This window comes from Phalacrocorax aristotelis, chromosome 22 (genome assembly GCF_949628215.1).
Source record: "Phalacrocorax aristotelis chromosome 22, bGulAri2.1, whole genome shotgun sequence".
In the NCBI taxonomy this organism is placed as follows: domain Eukaryota; kingdom Metazoa; phylum Chordata; class Aves; order Suliformes; family Phalacrocoracidae; genus Phalacrocorax; species Phalacrocorax aristotelis.
The window spans coordinates 8,268,913-8,280,038 of NC_134297.1; the positions used below are offsets into that span (position 1 = coordinate 8,268,913).

At 53.5% G+C, this 11,126-nt stretch overlaps 1 long non-coding RNA gene across 1 annotated transcript; it reads right to left on the bottom strand.

The window, feature by feature from the left end:
- Window positions 1–9,000: 9,000 nt before the first annotated feature.
- On the bottom strand, window positions 9,001–10,494 carry LOC142067537 (uncharacterized). The gene is made up of 4 exons (XR_012664074.1): window positions 10,444–10,494; window positions 9,582–9,701; window positions 9,198–9,342; window positions 9,001–9,103 (listed from the first exon to the last, which is right to left on the bottom strand). It is a non-coding gene; the product is annotated as an uncharacterized LOC142067537 (long non-coding RNA).
- Between the last annotated feature and the right edge of the window lie 632 nt (window positions 10,495–11,126).

Sequence of the window (11,126 nt, forward strand, 5' to 3'; positions counted from 1 at the left end):
AGTGACCCATGGTGGAACAAGGCCTCAGGACAGCCCTGCCCCACAAACGGCCACTGGGACTGCTGACGGGCCCCTTCCTGGTGGCCTCCACTCCCCAGCCTGTGCTGCAAACGGTGCAAAGCTCTGACCCTGCTGCTGTCCCAGGAAACACGGCTTTCATCCAAAGGGGTGAAAAGGACCACCTTCAGCAGTGTTACCACAGGCCTGAGCAGACCTGCACGTTGCTCTCATTGCAACTGGGACACGAGAGGCACCCAGTTCCCTGACCAACACCAGGTTGATGTTCTGAAGAATCGTCTCATTTCCTCTCTCTAGAGGCTCTTGCTGAGAAGCGCCTCCTCCACCGAGCAAGACTTTCCCCACAGCGGTTACCTGCAGTGACTGTGAAGTCAGAGCAGAGTCACAAAACTGAGAGGAGTGAGCCTCGTGCCAGGTGAGACACTTGCACAACGCGATGAGGGTGACCCCGTGCTCCCACCTCTCTGGGAGCGAGGCGCTTCTCCTGGACACAGAGGCTAGATGACCTCAACGCGTGGTTATCCCACGTTCCACTAACTCATGGTTTCTTGGTGCATGGCAAGCCTCTCGTAGCTCCTTGGGACGCTGCTGGCAGCATCGTTTCTTTCCTTGCTCCTGGCATGCAGATCTGTTGAGGAACTAACTGCAAATGCTCACTTCTGGAGCGGAAGGCCTGTGTGGCTTTCCCTTCAGATGGAAATGACCCCGACCTTTCTGTTGGCTGAGAATAGTGTTCCGCAGTTAGGTTCTGCAGAGGATTCCTCTGATTAACCAGAAGCCTCTTCTATGCTAACACCAGGCTTATGGCCTTGCAAAAGGGAAGGGCCCAGGAGAGCTCAGTGGCACGATTGCTTTTCACATGGGGTCGTGTCCTCCCCCTTTTTGACGCTGCATCCCCAGCACCCAACCTGCCTGTCCAGCCCGTGAGCACTCTGGATTTGGACCACTGAGCAGACTTCAGTGTGCTGACCCGGAGGGCGGAGCAGTATCTCCGGGCATAGGACGCTGTTCCTCTCATTGGTCCACCAAGAGAGGGCCTAGACCTGGGCATCCTGAGTTACAGCGGGGCTGTTGGGCACATCTGAGCCTGACAGCCTGGGGGGTCTTCTCTGTCTCTGCGCACTTGATCACAAGGCGGCAAGCAGAGCGCATGCTGCTGCAGAAGCAGGTGCGCCACTTGGAAGCACAAGATGCAGAAGCAGCTCCTCCTGCGCTCCTGCCAACGCACCCTGTTGTGTCTTTGCAGGCAGCTGCCGCCCATCCAGGGGAGCTCCTTGAAGGAAAGAGAGGCGAAAGAGAAAGTAATTCCTCTGGTTCAACCCAGAACAGTCGACTTCATTGCCAGAACGATTGAGAGCAGAGAAAAGGTACCTGACACAGGCTGCTGCAGTGAGTGTGTCGTAGCGGGCTGTAGAGAGGCCTCGCTCCATGCCTGCCGATTCTCCCAGGAGTCACTTAGCTCCCTCTTACTGGAGACGGGCTCTTGGGTGGAGCCTGCAGAAGCCCGGGAGCAAACCAATGTGGATAGATAGGCAGAAGAGAAGGGGCAAAAGGGAGGGCGGGAATGAGAACAGCTCAGCCCTCTGCAGGGCAGACTAACGCTGCCTGCTGTTGCATTTTGGTCGCCCTGCAGAATAACCACTTGCAGAGCAAGGAGAGGCTTCCAAAACACATCAGGAAATTCTTGGGTGAAGAGGAAAAGAAGAAAAAGGAGCTGGCGAAGGCAAAAACAAGTCGAGGGCAAACCCCACCAGCAACTGAATTGAAGGCCAAGAGACAAAAGGAGACGCCCGAGGCGAAAGCTGAGCGAGAAAAGGAGACACAGAGGAGCCAGGTATTTTGAATTTGTGCCGAGAAAGAGCACTTTCTCCTCCAGGTGGGGCTGAGATTGCATGGTACCTCCAGCACCCCAGCCATCATAGCAGCGTTGCTGCAGCGGAGCTGGGCGGGTGACGGCTGCCTTTCCTGAGCAAGAGGGGTGCCAGGGGGTTGTAGTGAAACCCTGGTGACAAGCAGGCGTCACCCCAAGGGCGTGCTGAGGTCCTGCTCCTGGTTTTCCCCATCGCACTAGGGTCCCTGCCAGAAGTGGTCTGGGGGTTTGCACGCTGGGAAGCAGCACCCTCCGGGTGCGGGGCCGTTGCATGAGAGTCTCTTCCTGTGCAGGAATCCAGTTCCTCTGACGAATTATCAGCCAGCGACCTGACGAGCACAGAGACGGAGGAGTCCAGCCTCGACCTCCTGGAGCTGATGACAATGCAGGAGTGGGAAGGGGATAGCGAAGGTCCACCCACAGTCCACGAGGATGATACTGTTCCCCCTAAGCGGTAAGAGTGCACCAGCTCCAGCCAGGGCCTGGGGCAGAGGGGTGGTGGTGGTGAGCCACCGGCAGTGGGTCAGGGAAGCCAACCCCTGAGAGCCAAGGGGCCGCAGAGCATGCCCAGAGATTTCTCCAGCCATGGGAATGAGCTGGGCTAGAGCCCGACAGCAGGGAGCAAAGCAGGGCTTGAAACTCCTCCTGCCTCAAAGGGGCTGTGGGGCCGAATGGGGCCATGTATGTGTGGGTCTGGGTGCGGGAAGAGGCAGGAGGGTCAGAGAAACTTTGTCCTTGCTGTTGCAGGAGCTTGTCCCCACGGACACACCGGTCCCTGCAGGAGGTGGTGACGTGCATCCTGGGGCAGGTTGAGCGCAAGCGCAGCGGGCAGTGGGACGAGGAGGTGGATCTGCAGGACAAGCTCAAGTGGTAAATCTCTCCAGAGGCGGGCAGTGCTTCCTCTCCTGCAGTGCCCTTCCTCCTGCCCCCCGAAGCACCCGGGCAGAGAGGCGCTTTTCCTGGCACCCGCCTCTCGGCAGAGCCGCCTTCAGCGGCTGCGGTGGGCGCCCAGCTTGGGAGCCCCGGCTGGAGAGCAGTCTGCCCGCGCTCACACCACCTCCTCCTACTGTGTTTCTGCAGCGAGCTCGCAGTGCTGCAGTGGCATCGCTCGCGGAAAGAGGAACGCAGCAGCCAACAGCTGCGGGAAGCTGGACTCCAGCCTGCACCCCCTGCTAGGCCAGGGAAGAGGAGGGCACGACCGGTACGTGAGCTCCTGGAGGGACGGCGTCATAGCCGCCTGTAGAAAAGCAATGTTATATGGATGTCACGTCTTGCAAGACCCCCTACCGTGTGCTCAGCTGAAGGCTGAAGCACTTCTCCCACGGCTTTCTCGAGAGGCCGCGGGTTGTTCTGTCCACTTAGAAGGCAGCCTTCACTTGTGTCATCTCCAGAAACACCCCAAGGCTTGATTGGCGGTGTTTCTGATGACGAGGGCACTGCCAGGCTTCTTTGGGATAGCAGGCATCTGGGTCGCTTTCAGTCCCATGGTCACTTGTCTCAGGGGTCATTGCAAAAAGGCTCTGCAGTCAGGCCTGAGAGGGCTGTGAGGAAACCGGGGCTGACGGAGATGCTGAGAAGAAGGGGCAGGAGGGAGGGGGAGAGCTAAAATTGCACCAGCCCTGCCTGCTATGGCATTGCCGTGGTCCTGCAGGCACAGTCCCGCGTGTGCATGGAGGAGGAAGGATGCAAGCTCTGGGCCTCCCTGCGCAAGAAGTACCAGCAGAAGGCAAGGGCCAAAAGTGGCACCCAAGAAGCCTTGGCAAGAAGAGCGAGACCAGTGGAGGCCCAGGTACCGCAGGCAGGGAAAAACAATTAGGAAACAAGCATTGCTTTCCTGCCAGGGAGCCAAGGTGGGACGGTCCACAAACCCGAGGAGCGTGGGGGCTGACTGTCCTTGTGTGGGGCCGTCACAGCTCGAGGCGCCTTCCCTGCTGCCCAGCAACATCTCCTGTGCTCACCCCTCTCTCTCTGTGCAGGCCTCCTGCATTTGTGGCACTGCAGAGTGGTGGGGAGAGGGCAGAGAAGAGCCCTCTGTGGATCCTGAGGAGAGCCCAGAGCACAAGTGGAGGCTTTGCCTTTGGGAGTCCTCAGCTCTGAAAAGGTGAGTGTGAGCCAGGTTCGGGGCAGACCCGGGCCAGCTGGGCCAGGCTGGTGACCCAGCTGTGGGCGGGGGAAGGAAGTCCCGGCGCGACGGGGCTGGACACGGACAGCGTCCTCTCCTATCTCATGCCATGGGAATGGCATGGGTCAGTCCTCGATGCCAGGTGCCTCTCTGCAGCCCCAAGCACAGCTGGCCCTGAGCAGTCTGTGGGGTTGAATGGGACCGTGGGGGTGACTGGGAGAGGGGAGAGGCAGGTTGAGATGTGAGGCTTTGTCCTTGCTGCGGTAGGAGCCTTTCCCCAGGAGGATTCCCCCAGCTAAGGATCTCCAAACATGCCCCGTGTTTGCCCCTGCCCGGCAGCACCCTTCCTCCCTCCCTCCCTCCCTCCCTTCGACTCCCCGCAGCCCCTGGGCAAAGAGGGTGTCTTCCTGGCAGCCCTCGTGGCGTGGAGAGCAGCAGGCTGGGATTGCATTACAGGGACCATGGGGGCTGCTCTCTCCGGGCAGCAGCAGATCCCACCACACGTATCCTGTCTAGCCTTGTAGTGTTGCTCTGCCCCAATCTGTGCATACAAGACTACAGAGCTTTGTATTCCACTCCGCAGCTCTGGGGAAGCCGATGCAGTCCACGTTGGCATAGTCCCAGGAGAGCTTCTCGGGCACAGAATATCCCGAGAGAGGGGTCCAGCAAGAGCCTCCTCCAGCATGACAAGCACCAGTGCCGGCCAGCCAGGCCGCTAACACCAGTGCTTCCTTCTGTTCCATAAAGCTCCATCTGCAAACCACTGCGTCTGACACTGTGGGTCTCTTCTTGGCGGCTGTGAAAGCTGCACTGGGCAGTGGGTGAGTGTTGGTGGGGCAGGGAAAGGCCAGTGCAGGAAAGAGGGCTGCACATCCCTGCTGGGGAGGGGATTATCGCTGGGGAGAGAGGAGGGAGGAGGAGGAAGAGTAGTGCTGGGCACCCAGGGGAGCAGACCTGAAAGGGGGAAGCATCTGGAGGCTCGCACAGCCCGGGCACTGCAGGGTGCCCAGGCCAGCGCTGCCAGGGGTACCCAGAGCTGTGCAGGCACCACCGTGTGCCGTGGGGACACCGAAACCCCAGGCAGGACCCGTGCCGGGGGAGAGGGAAGTTATGGGGGGCAGCCTTCCAGGTGCATAGGCTGACTGTGCCAAAGCTGTGCCTGGGCTCCCGAGCCATTTATTCAACACGTCCTGGTTAGAAAGGAGGGGTGAAGCTGAGGTGAGATGGGGACATCTCCAAAAGCTCCTCTCCACACACCTGAGCTGGCATAACGCATGCTATAGGGGCCAGAAAGCAGGTTACGCATAGGAGGGAGGGAAGCCCGAGCTGCTGCTCTTGGGCACCCGCACCTTGCCCGGCCTCCACGGGGACTCCATGCAGGTGGTGGCAGCGATGTTTCCAGAGCCCAGGCAGGCTTAACAGTGCTAAAGGAGGTTGGGTCAGTCAGTCAGTCCCCTGGGGGCTACTTTTTCCTGAAAAGCCCTGAGTCTGTGGAGACCTGACTTTGCCCACATTGAAATATACCATTTCCTTTTTACCATGCAGGATTGTGGTGCCATCTCATGGCACCCAGGGAGCTCCCCGTGCCTTTCTGTGTGTCCCAGGGCCTCCCAGGGCCGGCAGCAGGCAGCCAGCGGCCTCTCCTTGGGCACTGCCACCCCTGAGGAGCAGCAGGGTCTCCTGATGGGCAGGGGGCGTCAGGCACACTCATTCCTCCTTTGCAGCTCCCAGCACTGCCCTACAAAGCACCTCTGCACCCACCTCTCCCTTTGTCCTGGCCCGGAAAGCTCTTTCCCTTGGTCCCGAACATTGATGCGCCAGCAGGGCTGGGTAGGGACTAGCTGGGCTGCAAGCAGAACGAAAGGCTGGGTGAGATGCCAAGGCGCTGCTGTGCCTCACCACGTCTGATGCCCCAGCGCAGGGGCAGAAGCCTTCCGGAGGCATCCATGGCCCCAGTCAGACATAGCCAGGATGGAGGCAATTTAGCTATGTTGGCTATTCAATCATCAGATTCAAGGTCCTTGAAGCCTTTTGTCTGGAAGTCGCTTGTGCCTGAGAACAGATAAAACTCATTATGCCTCTCGGGCTGCCTCAGCAGGAGGAAGCCTCTTCTCTCGGGCACCGGCCATCTTGGCCTCTTCCTCCACATCTGGTGGGGAGTTTGGACGGACTTGCTAGATCGGAGCATCTTCCAGTTACTTCCAGCTCCTCCCTTTAAAAAGCAAACAACTGACAACTTGACAAACCTCTGTCACCGTTCTCCAGCTTGTTGGAATATATTTTTCTGAAGTCATCGGTGGTGCTGCCCTGGGCGCTCCTGCCCCAGGCAGGATGGGTGGCGGGAGGGTGAGGAAGTGCGGGGCCAGCCCCCGCATCGCATCGGCTGATGCCTCCTGGGCCAGCAGCAGGGCCGGCTGGCCTCCGGCTGGTGGGGCCGTACTCCACAGCGTGCTGGGAGCTGTACTCCCTGCCCTGGGGCTTGCCGGGGGGGGTGTAGTCCTCCACCGCCAGTGGCATGCGGGCAGCTGTAGTCCCCATCCCAGCAGCTGGCTGGGTGTGCTGCTCTGGGCTGTGACAGAGTGGATTTCCTTGATCGTAGCTGGTCTGGGACTGTGCTTTGGATTTGTGCTGAAAACAGCGTTGATAACGCAGGGATGTTTCAGTTATCGCTGAGCAGCGCTGACACAGTGTCGAGGCCTTTTCTGCTCCTCACGGTGCTGTGCCAGGGAGGAGGCTGTGGGTGCCCCAGAACCTGGCAGGGGACCCAGCTGGGACAGCTGACCCCAGCTGACCAAAGGGATATTCCATACCGCATGACGTCGTGCTCAGCAACACCAGCCAGAGCATGTCAGAGGTGGCCACGTCTGCACACCAGGATGAAACCTCCAGGCTTTGCAGCCCAGCAGGGCAGCCGGGCCTTTCTTGCAAGGACACCCTGGCTCAGTGAGTGCTGTGCTGCCATGGGCTGCTGGAAGGCCTGGCCATCCGGCAGCTCTCAGGGCAATCCCTGTTCTTTCAGGCTCTGCCTTTTCCCTTTTGCCCTCTGCCTGCCCAGAGAGAGAAGACTTCCATGGGAGGTGAACAAATAGGCCTTCTTTTGAGGGAAAGCCTAACAGAGGGGTGACATGCTAAACCGATAATGGGGCCAGGGTGTGCCGAGGGGCGAGCTGTCCCGCACATAGTGGTAGAGGCCCAGAGGAACGCTGTCTGCTCAGCATGCTCACGGTGGTTCCCCTGTGAAGGACACCATGGCCTTGGGCTTGTGGTTCCAGCTTGAGGCAAAGACATCAATTTTCTTGAAGAGAGTTTCACCGCTGCCTGGCTGTGCAGAGCCATCAGCACAGCGCCCACAGGGTCCATCCCGATGTTGGCTGCTCCCTTGGAGATCTCAGGATCAGCACGGTCTGAGCTGCCAGGGACAAGACTGAGGGTTCGGCGTCTTTCTCCAAGAGCTGAAGGGCTGCAAGAGAAGGAAAGAGAGCAGAGCTGATACCCACCTATCTGCAGAGACCCCAGGCATCCCCTCCAGAGTATGCCAGACCTACCTATCCCCTTCCCTGGCCAGGAGGAGCAGGTGGGACAAATGAATTACTTGAAGGCTGCTGCTCAGGAATGCCCCAAATGGCCCTGACCTGTTCCTCTGCCCCTGAAGCGTTTCTCAGGAGCAAGGGGCAAGGCATAGCTGTACCCAGCCCACGCTCTGCCCCCTGCCCTACCACCCCAGTGCAGGGAAGGCCAGGAGGGGAGCTCTGCCCTGTCCTCAGTGACTCAAGCACCTGGACCCCAAGGTGACAGAACTCTCTGTCAGCTAGATTCTTGAAGAATCTAGGTAAGAATCTAGGCAAGAATCTAGGCAAGAAGTTAACTAATTTCAAGTTCATTGCACGGATCTCTCGGTGCTCTTTCAAGTTAGTGAATACCTTTCCTCTACAGGTGCAGTAAAATACACCCACTGCACAGAACAGCAGCAGGTTCTGCCCATTAGCGCACACCAGCTTTACCCGGAATTTTTAGCCAAGTGGAAGCAAGACTAGAATAATAACAGAACCTACAACTTTAAGTTAAAACCATGCCGGCACTCTGCAGAACCTCATTCTGACACACTTGACAGCACCCACAAGTTTCACGTGGCTGACAAAACAGCAGCCTTTCCCTTGTTTTTCCTGAAACGCCACTGCCCCAGGTGACTGAATCTCCAGGGCAACGGCGGGTTATGTTGGACAAAAGGAAGTGCGTATTAAAATGAGGAAGAGAAAGCTACCTACACACACCTTCACCCTGGATTAAAGCTTTCAAATGCAGGCCCTAACCTTCCAAAATCACCCTATAAGTTTGCTTCCCTGGAAAACTATGGTTCCGGAAAACAGCAAATGTATCACAAAACCACAGCAGAAGTTCACATAACGCAAAATTTGACCTGGCTATTTTGAGATACAGAAGTTAGGTAGGAATTTCTGTCCTAAAAGTGGTAGAATGAAAGCTGTGGAATTGCAGACCTCGCACTATAACTTCAGGAAATAATAAAAAGAACAACCCATGATGCAAATTTTGCCTGTGGATTGGCACCCAGAGCTGCGTGCGAGATACAAGAGATGACATACAACACACTCTTCATTCCACAGTGACCCAAACAACATCCAATAATCCAAACCCTACATAATGTAGGTCTGTGGATAACTGAATGGCAAGAGTAGCTGACAGGAAAGATACTTATTTAATCCTCAGACACAAACAAACAATTTGAAGTGGAGTCAACAACAGCCTGTAACATTGAATTTCCAACTACAAAGGGTAGCTTTGGAGTAGTGACGTCTTTTGTTCAACTTTTAGGTTCAGCTGTAATGTAAGGTATAGAGGCTTATTCCAAGTGTTTCAAAGAATGGTGTGATAAAGAAAGCAGGATTCTTACTGAGTACTGGTAAAACTGGTTAGTAACCCCTGAGAGAAACTGGCACACTTGGCAGAACTTTTACACTTAGCACGAGATGAACGTTCATTGCCTGGTTCAGCTGTAGTGCTGCCATACAGTTGGCACGCTGCAGATGCTGGACTAAAAGAATTTCATGATTCTGTAAAAATTTCTCCAAACACTTCTATGAGAAATAACACATTTTAAAACATATATGATGATACTGCTTCTTCTCTTGGCAAAGAGGGGAATAAGATTTTTTTCTTGCCCACACTTACTTGTTTGGCATCTGTGAAAGGCAGCTTCAGGAAGTCTTCCACTAGTCCCATCCCCTGACAGATGTCATACATGTCTTTTAATAGCTCTTCCACCTTTAACTTAGTGGTGTGTTCCTGCAGCAGACCTCAAGCCTCCACCATGCACCTGTAATTCATTTTTTGAGACATAAAGGCATATTAATAGTATCACCAAAAAGATGCCCCACAAATGTCGTATTCAAAGTTTAAAGGAAATTTAGGGGATTGTGATTTCTAGTGTTTGTTCTCCACCTCTCACAGTATTTGGATGCCAAAATGGTGGCATATATTTCTTTACCTATTGGACAACAGCACAGTGAGGAAAAGCTGCACTTCGCTACAGCTTGAGAATGATAGCTTCATAACCTGTGTGTATCTGAGGGCTCGCCTATGCTCTCCTTGGCACATGAGGGACTGAAGAATTCTCACGTCTTGCCACGACACAGGTTTGATTGCAGCTGGTTCAACGAGCAGGGCCAGGGAGTTCTGCAGAAGGTAGAGATCAGGTTTATTAAAATATATAGACACACACACAAAACTATTCAAAAGTGTCTTCAGTAAGGGTGAATGTCTGTTAAATAAACTTAGATGATGACTAATGAAGGACTTGATACAGGACAGGTAAATATAAATTCTGAAGTATCTGCAGAAAAAAAAATTCAGAGAGCCGTACAGAACAAAGGGAGTCTTTTGAAAAGAGTGATTCTCACTTTTCTAGGATCACCAAATCTCCATATGCAAACATCACCTTTTATAAATACAAGTTATTCTCCCAGGCAAACAGGTTATATTGACATCGTGACAGGCAACAAACAACCTTTAGCATCAGAAGGAACATGAATTAGATTGAAAAGTCACTTTTGCGGTCTTCTGCCTCAAATCTTGCTGCCAGGATGGTAGTTTAATATTTAAAGTACCCAAACCACTGCTTTTGAGAAAGTGCTCGATTGCTCTGCTGAAAACAACCTGAACAGACGGCTTTGGCAATTCATGTGTCAAGCATTATTAATGTTGACTTCTTCATTGTCTTAATCCATTTCCTGTCAACGTAATTAAAACCAAATTGCAGATCATCACGTATTGCTGAAGGTGCTGCTGAAGCAGGATTACAAAAAAAGCTTCCAATGTTTTATCACCATTATTAGCTAAGCACCGATTTTTTGAAGTCATTTTATAGATCATAGCGTTGTACTGCAATGTATGCCTAACTAAACTGGAACATACTTACTTCATAGTCCTTGTGGTCTAGAAGCCAAAAACCTTGAATAAACTTAACAAGACTCCAAGGGATGGGAAAGGCAGCTGTGAAGGAGTCGACTGAAGTTTCTGTTTTATTTGGAAAGGAATGTATGATGTCTAGCAGCAAGTAAATTGTCTGATATCAGGTATCTAATTAAGGCTAATAAATTTTCAAGACGAACAATTTATCACATGAAATAATAATATTACTATTATTAATATAATATTAATAAATAATAAAGTGAAATAAGAATATAATAGTGGTAGGACGCAGAAAATACTCATGTACTAGTCTTGCCATTTTATGCTGTTGCAACCTGAAGATAGTCAGATCCTAACAACAAAATTGCATTCTGAATAAATAACCAGAAAGACAGACTCTTTGATTTCTCTAAGGAATTCAGAAAGGTTACCTTTCGCTATTTAAATAGTTCTGTTGGAAACTCAGGCTCCCTCTGTAGTCAGTGGAGCCACCAGCTGGACATTCAAAACACGTGAACAGCCAATGCTTGATTATTAAAGCAAACAAATTCTACAGTTGGTTTTTCCTCTCCTTTCCAGTGAATACAAAACAATTGAAATTAGGGCGTCCTTACAACACAGCTTAGCTCTGAATGATTAAAACTGGATTTAAACCAGTATGTGGATCACTCATCAGCAGTGTCCCCTTCT